The sequence below is a fragment of the Chroicocephalus ridibundus genome, chromosome 1 (assembly GCF_963924245.1).
Source record: "Chroicocephalus ridibundus chromosome 1, bChrRid1.1, whole genome shotgun sequence".
In the NCBI taxonomy this organism is placed as follows: domain Eukaryota; kingdom Metazoa; phylum Chordata; class Aves; order Charadriiformes; family Laridae; genus Chroicocephalus; species Chroicocephalus ridibundus.
In genome coordinates, this window is record NC_086284.1 from 131,175,778 (window position 1) to 131,190,816 (window position 15,039).

Below are 15,039 nucleotides of genomic sequence, written 5' to 3' on the forward strand. Positions count from 1 at the left end.
TTTAATCCCACAGCGCACCGTAGCGGTGTCAGCCCACACCACAGGACGTGCATCGTTACGAGCTCCCCAGCTGGTGAGCCCTTCAGTTCCTGGAGGACCAGCAAGAGCATCGCACCACGGGTCGGTATTTCAGAGTGCCCGTCACTGCGTCTGAGCTTTGCCTCTCTGCCTTTCTCTTGGTGGTCTCTCTATCTCCTCTCTTCAGGGCAGCCACCGAACCTGGGGGCAGATATAACAACAAATATTCACGATACCTCTTGCAAGAGCCATCATCTGATTGTTGCCTGCATGCAGTTTTCAAACAGCCGCTCGGGCTGTTTTCAGGCAGCTGCTTGCAAACACTGCAGATACACGCACATTTGAATTTCATTACCTCATCTGTTGCATGGGAATCACTCAGCTAGATATTTGGGGTTATATCACATCACTTCTGGCACTGAAATTTCTATGAAGTTACCTTCGGAAGGGAGCAATCTGCATAACCAACTCCCGAAGCACCTAATCTCAGTAAAAGACCACTTCTGGGACAACCTGAAAAGCGGGAAATGATGGGCCAAGGGGTTTAAACTGACAGACAGACTTGGCTGACCAACAACACCCACAGGACTCCTGAATGAGAACAAATGCTCTCCTGGTAGGAAGATCACCTTGGCCCTGCCAAAGACTCCAGTGCCATCTGGGATCTCGCTGCACCGCATGGCTGCTGCTTAGTGGATAAGCAGGTCTCCACTTTTAAAACAAAAAGATGCAGAAAGGGCAAACTTGGGGTAGTCGTGCTAATGGTATCTCAGGCACTTTTCCGTAAGGCAGCAGTGAAGTAGCATCAGAGCAGACCTGTGGAGTGAAAGAGTTGGTGTTTGGGGTGCAGGGCAGACTAGCTCTGGTTTGGATCCATGGATTAAACCACCATTAGCTATGGACTGACCCACCGTTATCAACTGGCTCATGTTAGGAGTCTTCCTGGAGCGTGACTTTGGCTTCCATTTCACATGAAAGGAATCTGCTTGTGTGCTCCACGGCTGCTCCATGTTGCAAGCCAAAGCAGGAGATGGGGGACAACCAGGAATGTCTCAGCAAAAGCGCTCACCTAATCCAAATTAAAATGCTGACGTTGAGACACCTACAGCTGCTCACGCTGCAGTATGCAGGAGACTAACGGAGCTGAATATTTAGGGTTATCAAACTGTGATAAAAATTGCTACCACTGGCGCATCTTTTTCTTTCAGGGAAGCTGCTTAACAGGGAAAGCTTTTTTTTCCTTCAAGTCATCACAGACGGTCATCCGATTTTGTAAGGGTGCCAGACTCTCAGTCTACTGTTAAAGTGGTGGAACTTCTGTTCCTAATCGCACCATGGCTGATAATGACATGGGAAGGACGATCTTGCACATTCTCTTTCTTTCCCTCACTTAAAGGGGTAGCTTGAACAAAATGGATGTACATACTACATGGCTTCTTCCTATGCCATTGGAAGGAAATACAAATGCCCCGAGTACATTCTTTCTTGTATAGCTGACCTTCTCTGTAAATGCTGGTTCTTAGCATACAGAAGTGTCTGCTTTGAATGCAGAATCAGTGTTGGACACATTCTGCACAATCTGACCCAAAGCCTGTTGGAGTCAATGGAAACTTCTTTTATCCTTGGCGGGGCTCTGAACAGACTTGCAGAGCTGTTTCCCACAATGTGAAGCGGAACGGCTTAGATGTACCACGATAGTTGTTTTTCCTAAAATGTCCACAAAATTGAGGCATACGGAGTGAGAGACAGACAGCATGCAGGAGAGATCTACCTACCTGTCCTACACATTTCAGCAAAACAAATCAAAACACCTGTCAAGACATACAAGGTTGAGCCTACAAAGCTCTAAGCACTCTTTGAGGTGATGACAGCTCTTACCTCTCATTGACCTCTGTGGAGAATCATGCACTGTAAGTGTCAAATCCCAAGGTTTAGTGAGGCAGGAAGTCTTTTTTTTTCTACTCTTTTTCCTCTGGACATCAATGGCTGTGTTTTGCTTTGCTCTACTCTGGTTCTCTGAGCAGTGTGTTACAGGCAGGGAAGGAGAACGACTGAAGCATGCAAGCCCAGCCATTTTCTGTTGGCTTATGACACAGCATGAATATGCTGTAATGGCAGGAGTTTGTATTTATCTTCGGAATTTCATTTCAATTATTGTTCTATATCTGCCTGTCTCTTCTAATATTCACTGGATACAAGGAAATGGCATTGCAATAGCCATCGATATATTAGGTAGGGGATGGTTACTGGCACAATAGTGATGATCAAAGGATGACATGCTGCTCTTCACATGTATGAAAAGACACTTTATTTATTCAGAAGCAGCACTGAAAAAGCTACATCCCAATTAAGGTGTAAACTGTGTGGCTTGGAACGTGCAGGGAAATGGCTGCACGTCCCCTCTGCAGAGACTGCTTGAGAAATGGCAGCAATGGGGGCTGCAACAGTAGCAGAGGGAGAAAACATCACAAATGTGAACAGGACGGGAACAAGTGATACCATCGTCATCCATCTGTGTGAGCTTGTCTGTGGCTGTGGAGATGGCAGTTGTAAAAGGTTCCTAGTTTTTCTAATGCCTGTCAGCACGGACTGCTGCTAACCCTCTGTGCCCGTGCCAGGTTGCATGACCATGTCCCCTTGCTGTAGCTGGCTCCCCACATGCTGTGGGGAACAAGGCAAAAATTTGATTCCTCTTCCCACTAGAAGGTTTTTACCTTACCTAACATCAGCCAGCAGCTTCATGGGTCTTCCCTTCTAGCAGGTCAGTCACAAGTGCCCATCTCCCCATCCGTCTTTTTCTAATCTCAGCTGAAAACATCACTGGTTTTCCTTTCCTGCAGTCTCTTAACATCCTTTTTTTTATTGTACACTACTATTTATTATGTAAGGAGCGCCTGTATTATCTAACTCACTGAGCATTTTGGGGATATGGTTTCCGTGAAAGCGGCTGTGCAGCATCACTGTGCTGAACTGTGAAATACCACCACCGAGGGTACCTCCCGCCTCTGTTGGAACAGCTTTCTGCTGCGAAACTCTTCACAGGTTTAGAAACACCACCTCTACTTATTCTCAGGTGTTTCAGAAGTCCATAAACATACACACACTTGCATATATATGTGTCTGTGCATACAATTCCACGTGTCTATGGTGTGTCTCAGGAAGATGTGATAACCTGCCATATAATCTGTAGTCTTGGCTCAGCTGCAGCTTTCGGCACCCTGGGCTGGTTACCATGCATCCTTGGCTGCCCCACCGGCACACCAGCCTATTTCCCAAAGAGCTTTTGTCTGTAATGCTGTGTCTCAGATCTCAGCCACAGCTTTTCTCCCCTCCACACCCAAACTGGCTACTTTCTCCAAACAAACTGGCCTACCGTTTCACGAACCCTGATTCTCTCCTTTAACTCAAAAGACATTTGTTTTCCTTTGTCCCGGGGGTAGACCATCTCTGTTTTTTCTACACACTGACTCTCCTTTCTGCTGATCCACCACAGGACTATTTAGCGACTCCATCTGAATTTTTGGTCTCAGGGATTAAGGGCTGTTGTGTGATTTATTTATTTTTCGCCCATGATTTGTTAGTCTTTCTCTGACTTCTCCCCATGCCACTCCTCTTCCTCTCATTCAGCCATAGGTTTGCCAGAGCCCTGGGCTATGCGTACTCTGCGGATCTGTTTTAGTTCCCTGTCAATTATTTCTCCTTGTTTACGGTAACGGCTCATATCACATTTTATTCCTGAGGCTCATGTGCCTTTCACATCATTGCTTTCAGAACACTGAATTTATTCTGAAATGTGTCTGGTTTTTAGTCTAGCTCCTCACTGTTTCCTAAAGCCAGGGGGATTTTGTTGTTGGTTTTGCATCTTTTTTTGCTGGCTGCAACTGTGTCAATGGTCCAGGTTTATTGCTCAAGTTTCTGTAAGAAACATGGAAATTTTTTTCCTTCTCTTCTTTGACTTCCAAGCCTTTTAGCCACCTCTGCCCCTACTTTCTCTCCCTTCTGAGCCTTAAGTGCTGTGCTCCCTTGCCGGTCATTGTGACGAACACAAAGATGAAATGACTGGGGTGTGTGAAAGCGCTCGCCGACACTTCAATATTATCTCTTCTCCTGCAGGATATCACAGTTAACCCTGCGTCTCCACTGCCCTCTACAACCGCCTCATTTCATTTGGAGGGAACTCGGTGCTCACAGCAGCATGGGATTAACACCTCCGCTGCTGCTGCGTACAGGCAGAGAGCTAGCTTCCTCTCCCATGGCGCCGCCGAAGCATCTCGCACTTGACCACCTGTGTCACTGCAGGATTAAGGGCAGCGCGGAGCTGTTTATCCCTCTTGCAGTTCCTCCAAGTCAGTAGCCCCTTCTGTCAGGGCCCGATTTCACCTGTGAAGCTGAATTTTCTAGAGGGCACGCGTGATCGTTTTAGAGGAGCTCCTGCTATCCCCTTACCAGAAGGAGGGAAGCTCATGTTTCTGAGGGCCACTTTTTAAAAAATCCACTATAGCTGATCTAGGATGGGGGGAAATGGGAGCAATGTACTCTGTTTATAATGTAAACAGGATGTAAGACTTCCCCAGATGCTTCTACTTTTGCCAACTCCAAATGATTAAAAAGCATCAGGTCTCAAAACACGCGACTGTCTTTAAAATTCGTGACATTTGAGAATATAAATTTAGAATGTTTATTCATGCTCCGCATTCTGGGGCTGGAATTGTGTTTAATAGAACCTTCCTTTTTCTTTAAGAAAGGAAGCTTTTACCTCAGACGCTGGAGCATGGAAAACATGAACTGCCCAGCGAGGTTATAGCTCAGGAACGGCTCAATGCTTCAGTAACATTGGCAAAACTGAATTTTACTATTCCAGGATTTAGGGTCTTTGGAAAAGGAGAGAGAAAAAAGGATAGGCCTGGGTGGAAGAAACAGGAGAAAGCCCTGGAGAGATGAGTTTGTTGCTGTTGAGAAGAGAGGGTGGCTACCTCTACCTTGAAGACTTGCTGTCCCCCACCAGTTCCAAAGACTCCAGCTCTTCTTTCAGCAACACCACGTAACGTGGCTTTCCATGGCTCAGGCAAAGCAGGCTGAAAAAATATGATGGTTTTGCTACCCCTAAGAGTCTGTTGTCTTAGGTGACAACGTCTTCTCTATGTCTAGAGCCCCTTCCATCTTATCTCCTGGCAGAAGTCTCTCTGGAAAAGGATTTTAAGGAGATCAGGCTACAGAGTGCTTCTGTAAGATGGGGGAGACTGCCAGACCCACCTTTTTTCCTGTGACTGGCAAAAACGACCAGGAGAAATTTGGGGAGCATTTCACCCAAAGTGTGTATCTGGCTACTGCAAGAAGAGAAAGCATCTCAGGAAAGTGAGAGCTCCATTGAGGGGGATCACAAGCCAGAAAGCCATAAGACTGGGAAAAACAGGTGTTTCAAACTTCCTTTATGTTCCTGAAGCTGGAGGGCAGACCCTCATATTCCTATGTTGTTGTGCAAAGCAGATAATTAAACATAGACATAGACAACTAGACAGAAGTGATGACTTGGGTGGTCTTAAGTAGGGACAAAGGAAAACTCTGAGTAGGAACTTGTAACTGTGATGAATCCTCTGCACAACAGCAGGTTAATAGATGTTATCTGCTGTTAGCAGATAACAGATCTCAAAAGGAAGAGTCTGTAACACTGAGCAACGGATGGAGTCAGACCAGGACAACCCAAGTTTTCCACCTTAATTGACATAAGGCAGCTGTTGTATAGCCTCTGCTGCTGTATCTGTCCACCAAAAGCGTGATACTGGCCTGTGACTTGGGTTGGAGGGATTTCACCAGTTGACAGTGTCTTACAGAGCTGGCAAAGCTGACTCCAGGGGGCTTCTGTACCATATACATATGCCAGTGTGGCCACTCTTAAGGCAGGTCTTACGGATTTCAATCACAGCTTGCAGCTCTCAATGAACTTGGAAAAACCCTACACCCTTTCTGTGCCTCAGTTTACCTTTTCTAAGGGATACCAATAATGATATTCTCTTATTACAGAAGGGCTGATGAGAACATATTAGTTCATGTTAATAAAGCAGTTGGAGACCCTTCAGTTACTACAGGAAAGACATGCAGAGTATTTTGTTTTATTGTAGTTGTATGAAGATTGAAACACATAACTACTTTCCACTGAAAAGGAGAATTCCTTTCGAAAGCCTTACCTAATAGCAGCTAGGAAGCAACAAGACAAATCAAAAACCAAATCTATGAAGTAACCATTTCAAAATGAAGACACAGAAAACTTGAAGATAGACTATCACCCAACGTAGCACAACAAAATGTAAGCTGGGTAACCAGTTGAGTAATCACAACCGCTGGTGATTACTTGTGAGCATTCCTGAAAGGGAAGTGTGACCCTAAATGTTATCTGTTGGAAAGAGTATAAAACAATTTTCTCTTTCAAGAAAAGAGATGACTTCCTCTCCATACAGGTAATGGAGGACGGGGAACTAGAACAGAAAGAACACCAAGCCAACAGCTGGAAAATAGGTAGAGGAATTACTAACGTAGTTGTGTAAGCAGCTACAGCAAAATAAGGTGATAAATAGCAGGCAACTGGGGTTTATAAGGCATCTGGCAAACCAACTTAATTATATTATCTGACAGGATAACAAGCCTAATGGACAAAAAATACTCCACGGTAGCTTTTTGTATAGTTCCCTGGGATGTCCTATATGTGGATTACTCAAATCTGAATGGTACTTCTCAAGCTCCAGCTCTTTCAGTGTGTGCCAAATGCAGGGAAGTGTGTCGCACCATGCAGCGTTTTGCAGCCAACACACAGTCATTTTAAACCACGCGACTGTTTGAAGGATGTTTTTTCAACCTACAAATCTACAAAAGCCACTGAATGAAAAGTGGATTACACCATATCCTCTTTCATAAGAAGGATTTGAATCTTAAACTTCAATACTCCAGAAGGGCTCAAAACCACAGCTATGCAGATGTTTTGCTATTAGAGCAGACAGTAGAGGTGATGCATATAATCTTGGTTTATTTTGCCATCAGATGGTAGTTGGCAGTTTGTTGGAGGTGGAAAAATTGTTGGAGCTGTGAACAGAAACCTTCTTCCAAATTCATCAAGAAGGCTGTTGCCCAAGGGTGCATACTTCTCCTTGCTGCCCATGATGCCACTTACCCGCCTGATCTCTTATGGTGAGGTGGAATCGTTCATGCACCCTTACTTGTTTAAGCCAGCGTAGGATGAGATCTTTCCCCGGCCTTCTCTATAATACATTTTCAGGCAACTAGCAAGGGGACTAGGAGAGGCGTAGAATGGTGCAAACCTAAGTAATGCCATGCCATGTCAGACGCTCTCTGAAGAGGTTACAGAGCTCTGTTTGAAACGCTAGCCATGGTCAGTATACTGGCATTCCTACAGTAAAAGGTATTTATTCCCTGTGTCCTGTTTTTGGCTCTATAAACACCATGGGATCCAGTGGTTAAAAATTTCATAGCTAGCACAAGGACTTTGTTAGTATCACTGCTAGGAGCTGAAAACATGAGCCAGGTGTGGCATGGATGACATGGGTCAGATCTGCTGACACAGAGGTACTAGAAAATTCATGAACCTCACTGTGGTCTTGCTACTGGAGGAGGACAAAAAGCCATATTCTCAGCAGAGGTCACACGAGAACACAGTTTGGTCCATTCCTCCTGAGAAGGTGTGGAGCAAGTGTTTGAACTCTCTGTCTTCTACTGGTTTCTGCTCTCAGTTGCACCCTATATGACTTTGTACTCTATGAGTCCTCTCTTACCTTTAGGTTAAATGACAAGGAAACAGGAAAAGCTATTTCTTTGGGAGATGACAACAGAGTGTCCACTATAGGAATGTCAAGTGGGGTGCAAAACTGATGATACATCTGCCTTGTACAAAGCCTGTTGAGAAAGAGTCAAACACCCAGGAAGTGTTAGTGGTGGAGGATTAAGCAAGGAGGTCTCCTGTCGTGCCCAAGCAACCCTTCGCAACTTGAGAACAGACTATGCAGAGCCTAACCATACCTGCAGGATAGAAAGATGGAAGGATGTACGTAACTCCGGAGGGTGAGAATATACAAAGTGTGAGCTAGAGAAATGAGCTGAAATCAATAAATTGAAGTTCAACCCCAATAAATATAAAGGAAGGCATGAATAAACATGAGCACAGAGAAATGGAGAGATCACAGGAAAGAGCTGTAGGGTTAATGAGAACATAGTCAAGGGGGAATTGCTAGATGTGGCTGGCACGAATGCACAAACTGCTATATCAAATGGATATTGAGATTAATAGGTGTCATGACTTTAAGCAAGTAATGTAGCTGGAGAGTATCAAAGCATGTTTTGGTCAGCACAATTCAAAAAATATCTAAGGCAAATGGACAGAAATGAGGTGAAAGAATGCAAAAATCAGCAAATCTGGGCCCATTTTGTTTGTAAAAAAAAAGCCCCAATACTCAGTGTAAGGTTTTCTTAATGCTGATATGAGTAAGTCTCCTAACTATGGAGCTTAGAGGAATAGGACCTCAGCTTCCTCCACGGGGGAAAACGGAATCTAATTAGTCATATTTGCAGGAATTACAGTTTTGTTTACTTGTGGCTTCACATGTCGTGTTCTTTTGCTTTATTTATGAACAGAACAACCCCTAACTAATAATGTGTTATTGCTGTGACTGTGCCCATTGAAAGGCACAGGGAATGTACATATAGGCTTTAGAGAAGGTGAAATGCAGCCAGGCAATAACTTTCTGGATTTGGGACAAGGATGCAAAAGTATTAAGAAAGGGAAGAGAGCTCTGCCTAGAAGCCCCTAAATTACTGTCATGAAGCCCAGACTTTCCAGACTTGGACCAGACCCTGGGATAATCCTTGCACCTCCCAAGCCTGGCCTGGTGGTGGTAAGGTGACTTCACAGCAAAGACCAAGTCAGACCATTTGCAAAGGTGCACAGGTGACATGAGTGTTACCTGACTGAACCAGCACCAGTGATGTGAGTTCAACTTTTTAGACAGGTGTTGCCAAACTCAGAAGGAGGGCAGGCCAATCCAAAAGTGATGAGCCACACCAGAAGGCACAGATTTATCTGGGGAAGACAGAGAAAAGTCTCTGTGCCCCTGATACCTGTAACTGTGAGTAAGCAGCAACAACTCTCTCCGTTCTTCCATTTACACAGCAGTGGCTATACGATGTTGAGATATCCACCCCAGTTTTAGATTGCAGTGGAGGTGAGCATGGGCTACCACCTTGCCAAGAAACAGTACGGGATGATAGAGGAAAGAAAAAATCCCAAGGGACAACAGAAACAAATTATAACTCATCTCTGGTTAACTTCCGCTCTTGGCAACCTGTTAACTCTTTCACTGGTGGTAGTTACTGGAGAAATACCCAGCTACCACAGCTACATCTACACTGCCAAAGGCCATCCACTCTAAGACATGCTTGCCCTGATTTCCAAGACAAGTCATGAAGTGGAGCAGTCTCCCTGGTCAGGGCCAGTCCCCTCTAGAGAATAGCCATGTGCTTTCTGCCTCGTGCTTGCTCTGGGTGTTCTTCAAATTCCCCAAGGAGCTCCTGTGGCTCTGAGACACAACTCTTTCTGGTGTTTTTCTTTTTTTCTCACTTCAATGTGTGTTAAAACAAAAGATCTGTACCGGAGCCCCACCTGTTTTTAAGTAGGTATGTGCCATGAAGTTGGTGGAGGTATTTCATTCTCCAGTCCTAGCTCTGTTGGCCTAGATAGTGACTCACCTCACATGTTTCAGATTCTTCTTTTGAGGAGAGGAGGTGTGATACAGGTCCCACAGCTGTGCAGAAGATGAGAGTTTGTTATGCTTGCAAGACAGATCTTAATTACTAAGTGCAAATTGTTATTTGGTGTTAAAGTGCTGGGAGAAGATAAATGAAAGCAGAGGAAATATTCAGTAGCTGCTGAAAAGGACCTACAACACCCAGACACAAGGAGATATCTCATTAATTACTTGCTTTAGTCCCCTATGGGCTCAGAAGGCAGCGGCAATAGAATTACTTTTGTTTGCAGCTGTGGGTTCTGTTTTGACTGAGATACGTGTTTTCTATTTATACTTTGACACGTTTCTTTTTGGTATGGGAATTAATTGCCTACAATTTACCTAGAGCCTGTACTTTGATTCACGCGCCAATCATTCTTGCCTCATAGTGTCTCAAACCCAGCAGCAGGAATAGGGGCTGCTAAGGACCAAGCATCCTTCCAGCATAGACTGAGCCATTCAGGACTTCAGCCATTAAATGTCAGCACAAGTAGGTATGTGATATTCAGCATTTGATTCTACCTAAAAAAATGCACTGAAGTAGCAGCAGCTGCTGCTGGACTGAATTCCAGAGAAAATCTCTCCTCCTAGAGACCAGCTTTGTCATTCTGTTTCACTTGTCCAATATTTTCTATTACAAATCTTGAGAAAATCTCAGAGAAAAGTAACAGAAATTAGTGAGGGACTACGTTACTAAGAAGTAGTAAACCAGTATTTTTTCCACAGATAAAGCATAGCTACTTCAGACTGGCAAGGGGCCCTAACTTGTGATGCCACCTCCTAACCCCAGTCCAAATGCACCATCAGAGCTGTCAGAGGTGACTCATGAGAGCACGACAACTGTGAAGTCTGACCTTATGTCTGAATTTCCTGAAATTTGAAAGATACTGTGGGCCTAGGGACTTGCTTCAGAACCGCTCCTTGCTAAATGGAGTTTGTAACTCTCTTAAAAATAGCTTAGCGCCAAGAACCATCCACATCTGTACCGGCTTGCCAGGCGGGAGGGTCAGGAGGGAGCATCAGTAATTGCAGCTACTTTTGAGCTAGGACCCAGCATGCAGGTCTGCCTGTGCCGTCCTTCTTGCTCCTTCCCACCTTGTCCCCAAAAATAACAGAACACGTGAAAGAATATTTGGTCACCTCTCCATCGTGCTTTGTCACTGCTACCCATGATCTTGGCAGTTTATATTTATCCAGGGAGAGAGGAGGCGAAACAAAAAACCAGAAGGGAAGATGGAGGAGTGGATGAGAAACTAACAATTTCTAAAACTGTAAAACCTGACAGGCTTTGGTATTACAACATCATGGTGGATGGCTGCACAATGAAGAGCTGGCTTCTGTTGTTAGCAATACTATCAGCAATTTCCCATCCAGCTGGGAAAGATTTTTTGTTAATACACATCATGATTTTAATAGCATGTGTGTAGGTGGTGAAGAATTGGATTTTTTTAAACTTTATAATCAAGGTGAGAGGAGGCAGGCACAGTACATAAGAGAAACACGTAGTGTCAAAATACTCTCATCTATTATCCCCCAGGTCACACTGGCAGATCCTTCCCACCTCCCACCTACTGACTGGTTGGTCTTAAAGTGGAGAACTATACCCTGCTCTGAGCACTTGGCTTTTTTGATTTATTTATTGTAAAAACTGAGCTAAAGGTGGAGAAGAAGTACCGCTGAGTATATCTCTTAATTTCGGAGGTTAAAAGTGATTGCTCACACCTTGCATCCAAAAAAATGTCCACATGCAGACCTCAGTGTAAACTGGGCCTATGGAAGGGAATCCAAACAGCGTTTGCTTAGTAGAAGATGAAAAGGAACATGCAAAAATGCAAAACCCATCAAAGACAAGGCAATTAGTAGTTTTACTGTTAATATGTGTAAATGCAATAGAAAGAGCTTTGCACTCTGGTAACTTGGGTTTAAAGCATAGCCCGCTTCATCTTCACAAGAATGTTTTTACCCTCCCCTAATGACAAGGAGACCGGCTCCAGGGCTGCTTTTTGTTGCACTTTGCCCAGCGGCTGCTGGAAGGGGCCATCTCCCCTGTCCCAGCCGTGCGCTCCTGCTACTTTCCCTGCATTAGCTCTAAGCTCTAGAGGTTGTGCAACTGCCGGTTGAGCTGAGTGGACAGGCTGATCTGTAAGAAAACTGCCACAGCCAAAAAGAACATGGTTTCAACATATTGATCCGAGTTACGCTTGTGACCTCACAAGATCGGACACAAAGGATGGAGCAGGAGGCAAGGGAGAGGTGGCTGGTGTAACGTCAGATTAAGCCAGGCCAGCTCTGCCCTACTATCATCGACACAAAGCCCAAATAAGTGGTCATCTGTTACTTAACTTCCTCTTTATAAAGTAAGGGGAAGATTGATTGAAAACTCAGGTGGTTGGCCTGGTGCCACTCCCATAATTAATACAAAAATGTTAGGCCCTGTGTGAAGTTTGCTGGCCCACAGATGTGCTGAGGACTCCTCTGCACTCGTTGTGGTGAAGGATGGAGATTCATTTATCCTGCTCACTGTCCACTGAACGGAGCTCTGTCTTCAAATACATATGCTGTCTCCAAGGCTGGCACGGCACCCTGGTCTCTGTGCTTCTGCGTCAGCCACATTTGGTTAGAATGACAGAAACTTTCCAACCCCTCCAATGTGTCTCTTATGTCTGAAATGTTTTGCGGTGGTTCCATAGCCTTGGCCCTAAAACTTTTTTTCTCTCTGCAAGCTCCCTGTAATTTCATCTACAAACAGATTCAACCACCATCACTACACTGACAAACACACTGCTGACTGGTGTCAGTCTCCTGTCCAAACTAACATCTCAGCTTTTGTCTGACATATTTTGGGGCTAGACAGCTGTCAACTTAAATTCAGTATGACCAAAACAGAAAACTGAATTTGTTTTTTCCCCTCCTGATTTTTCTCCCTTCTCTTTTTTTCCCTTCCTTCTCTACCCAAATCAACATTGAAAACCTATGCCCTCCTTCTAACACACCGGTATCTATTCTGAATCAGCTTTCTCCAAAGTCTCCCACCCAGATTCTGTTTAAGTCTTCCTGGCTCCCATTATGTAATATTCTAAAATCCTGCCTGTCCTGTTCATTGACCAAACTACATCTCTCATGTGCTACTGGTTTATCAGCTCCTGCTTCTAATAAGGCTGTCAGAACAGAGATTTTACTACTTCTGGCTATTACATTATTACGATACTAGGCCAGAGAAGGTTGCATGGCAAAAGAAGGAAGTGAAGCCCAAACAAGATGCTTCAATAAACACTTGTGATGCAGTCAGAAAAAAGCATAAGAGCTTCATAAATTCTGTACCTGTGAGTTAAGCCAGGCAAAAACTGAGACTCGGTATGTCTTTACACTTTCTGTTGTCAAAGCTTATTTAAAATTAATAGCAGTAATATTTTTATCTCAGCATGATAGCACGGGGTTGTAAATATGGTGTTTTGTACTCAAAATTGATTTTAATGTAGTATCAGAATGACTGTGATATAGGGCCTTACCTATCTCCCAGTATTTTATCTGTAATTGTTCCTAGAAGTTGGAAAAACTTCAAAAGCAAGTTGACATCAGCTTAAGTCAGCCACCTTTCCTGAGGTAAAAGAGCTTCTGAATAAAATATAATGACCCCTCTTTTCTGGGAATGATTTTGTGAGGTAGGATTCTCCCAGAGCTCAGCGAACAGTCTTAGGGGATTTCCTTGCTGGATGAGTCTAGTGTGGAGGCTGTGTGAGCAAATGCCTTAAAGGAAGCTAGAACAGAATAGCTGCTTAAGGAGATTAATGACTGGATTCCTTAAAAGCTACTTATGGGATAGGTGATCTCTTATGTGTGAGCCAAAGACAATTAATTAAAATGGGTCAATTAGCCTGTCAAATACAACATGCATCCTGAGTTCAAGCTTTTATCTATTCACACCAGAAATTGTAAAATAAAGGGAGGGGGAAGACCTACTTGAATCACACATGTCAGATGAAGACTATGAGATGGTGAAGAGGTAGAATAGTTCCTTCAGCTTCCATGAGTCCCACACTCGTGAATAGGTACATGCTGATGTGTTGGGTCCTGTCACAGTGTACATCACAGCAACCATCTGCATCTGCAGTGTCCTTTAGTGTAACAGTCATAACAAATTACAGAGACAGAAAAATGTGCCACCTAACACTGCAACAAAACCCTTTCTTGAGCGGAGGAGTCAAATCCCAACTATGTAAGCAAAGAGGGAATCGTAAGGAATTTGAGTCTTTTTTTTTGTCTTCTAAATAAACATAGTGGCATCAGTAGCATCAGAATAGAAAAACCTTAAAATGTTGAGGTTTTTGTCCTCAGGATGCAGCAGAGATTGAATTGTAGCACAAATCCCTGTAAAGAGAAGACAAACCCACCTTGATAGAATCGGTTTTGGTGAGCCCAAACTAACTGCAGCGATTACAATACTAAGTCAGTCAGTTATGTGATATATTTTAAAGAACAGACTGATGAGAACTAGAAACCTTCTTTGTTCTATCAGTCACTCGAAATGCATTTCCTTCCAAATGTGTCTAGAATCTGCACAAGCATCAATGTATGTAAATTCAGAGATGAAAGCAATAATTCATACTGGTAGGAAAGCATAATGCATTTCTAGTATGAATGCCAATCATCCTCCATAGGTTATATTGCTGAGCAACGAATAGGAAGTGTACGTGCACCTGATCAAAACTGAGTATTTCAGACGGCACACAATCCATAAAATGTCTGGGGATCTTAATGTTCAAAATGAGTGAGAACTTTGGGTTTACAACTTGTTTGTAAGCACACGGCAGATGCAAAGCAGGGCTGGGATGCTGTGTTCATGTTAACCAAGAATGGAAAGTTTTAGACACACCTCCCCCTGATTTTTCAAGAAATGCTGGGCTCATAAGGAAAAGGTCAGAATCTGTCCTGTCTGGGGGACAAGAGTAAGGAGCCTTTGATGAATCACCCAAACTCCTACAGTCCAAGCACCAGTATGCAAACTTAAATACCAAATAAATTAGTATTTGTATCTGTTATACCTATTCACCTTCAAACCTGCCAAGAGGTGAAACAAATGACCAAAATATATGACAAATGAGTGAAAAGTAAAGTACTTAGGTTTGGGTGCATGTTGTTTAATAACTGCCAGATTCTCAGTGTTATCCTTTAGACCAGGATTTATAGTTAGATTTATTTTACAGAAATGAGAAAACGATTCTCAAAAATACAGAAA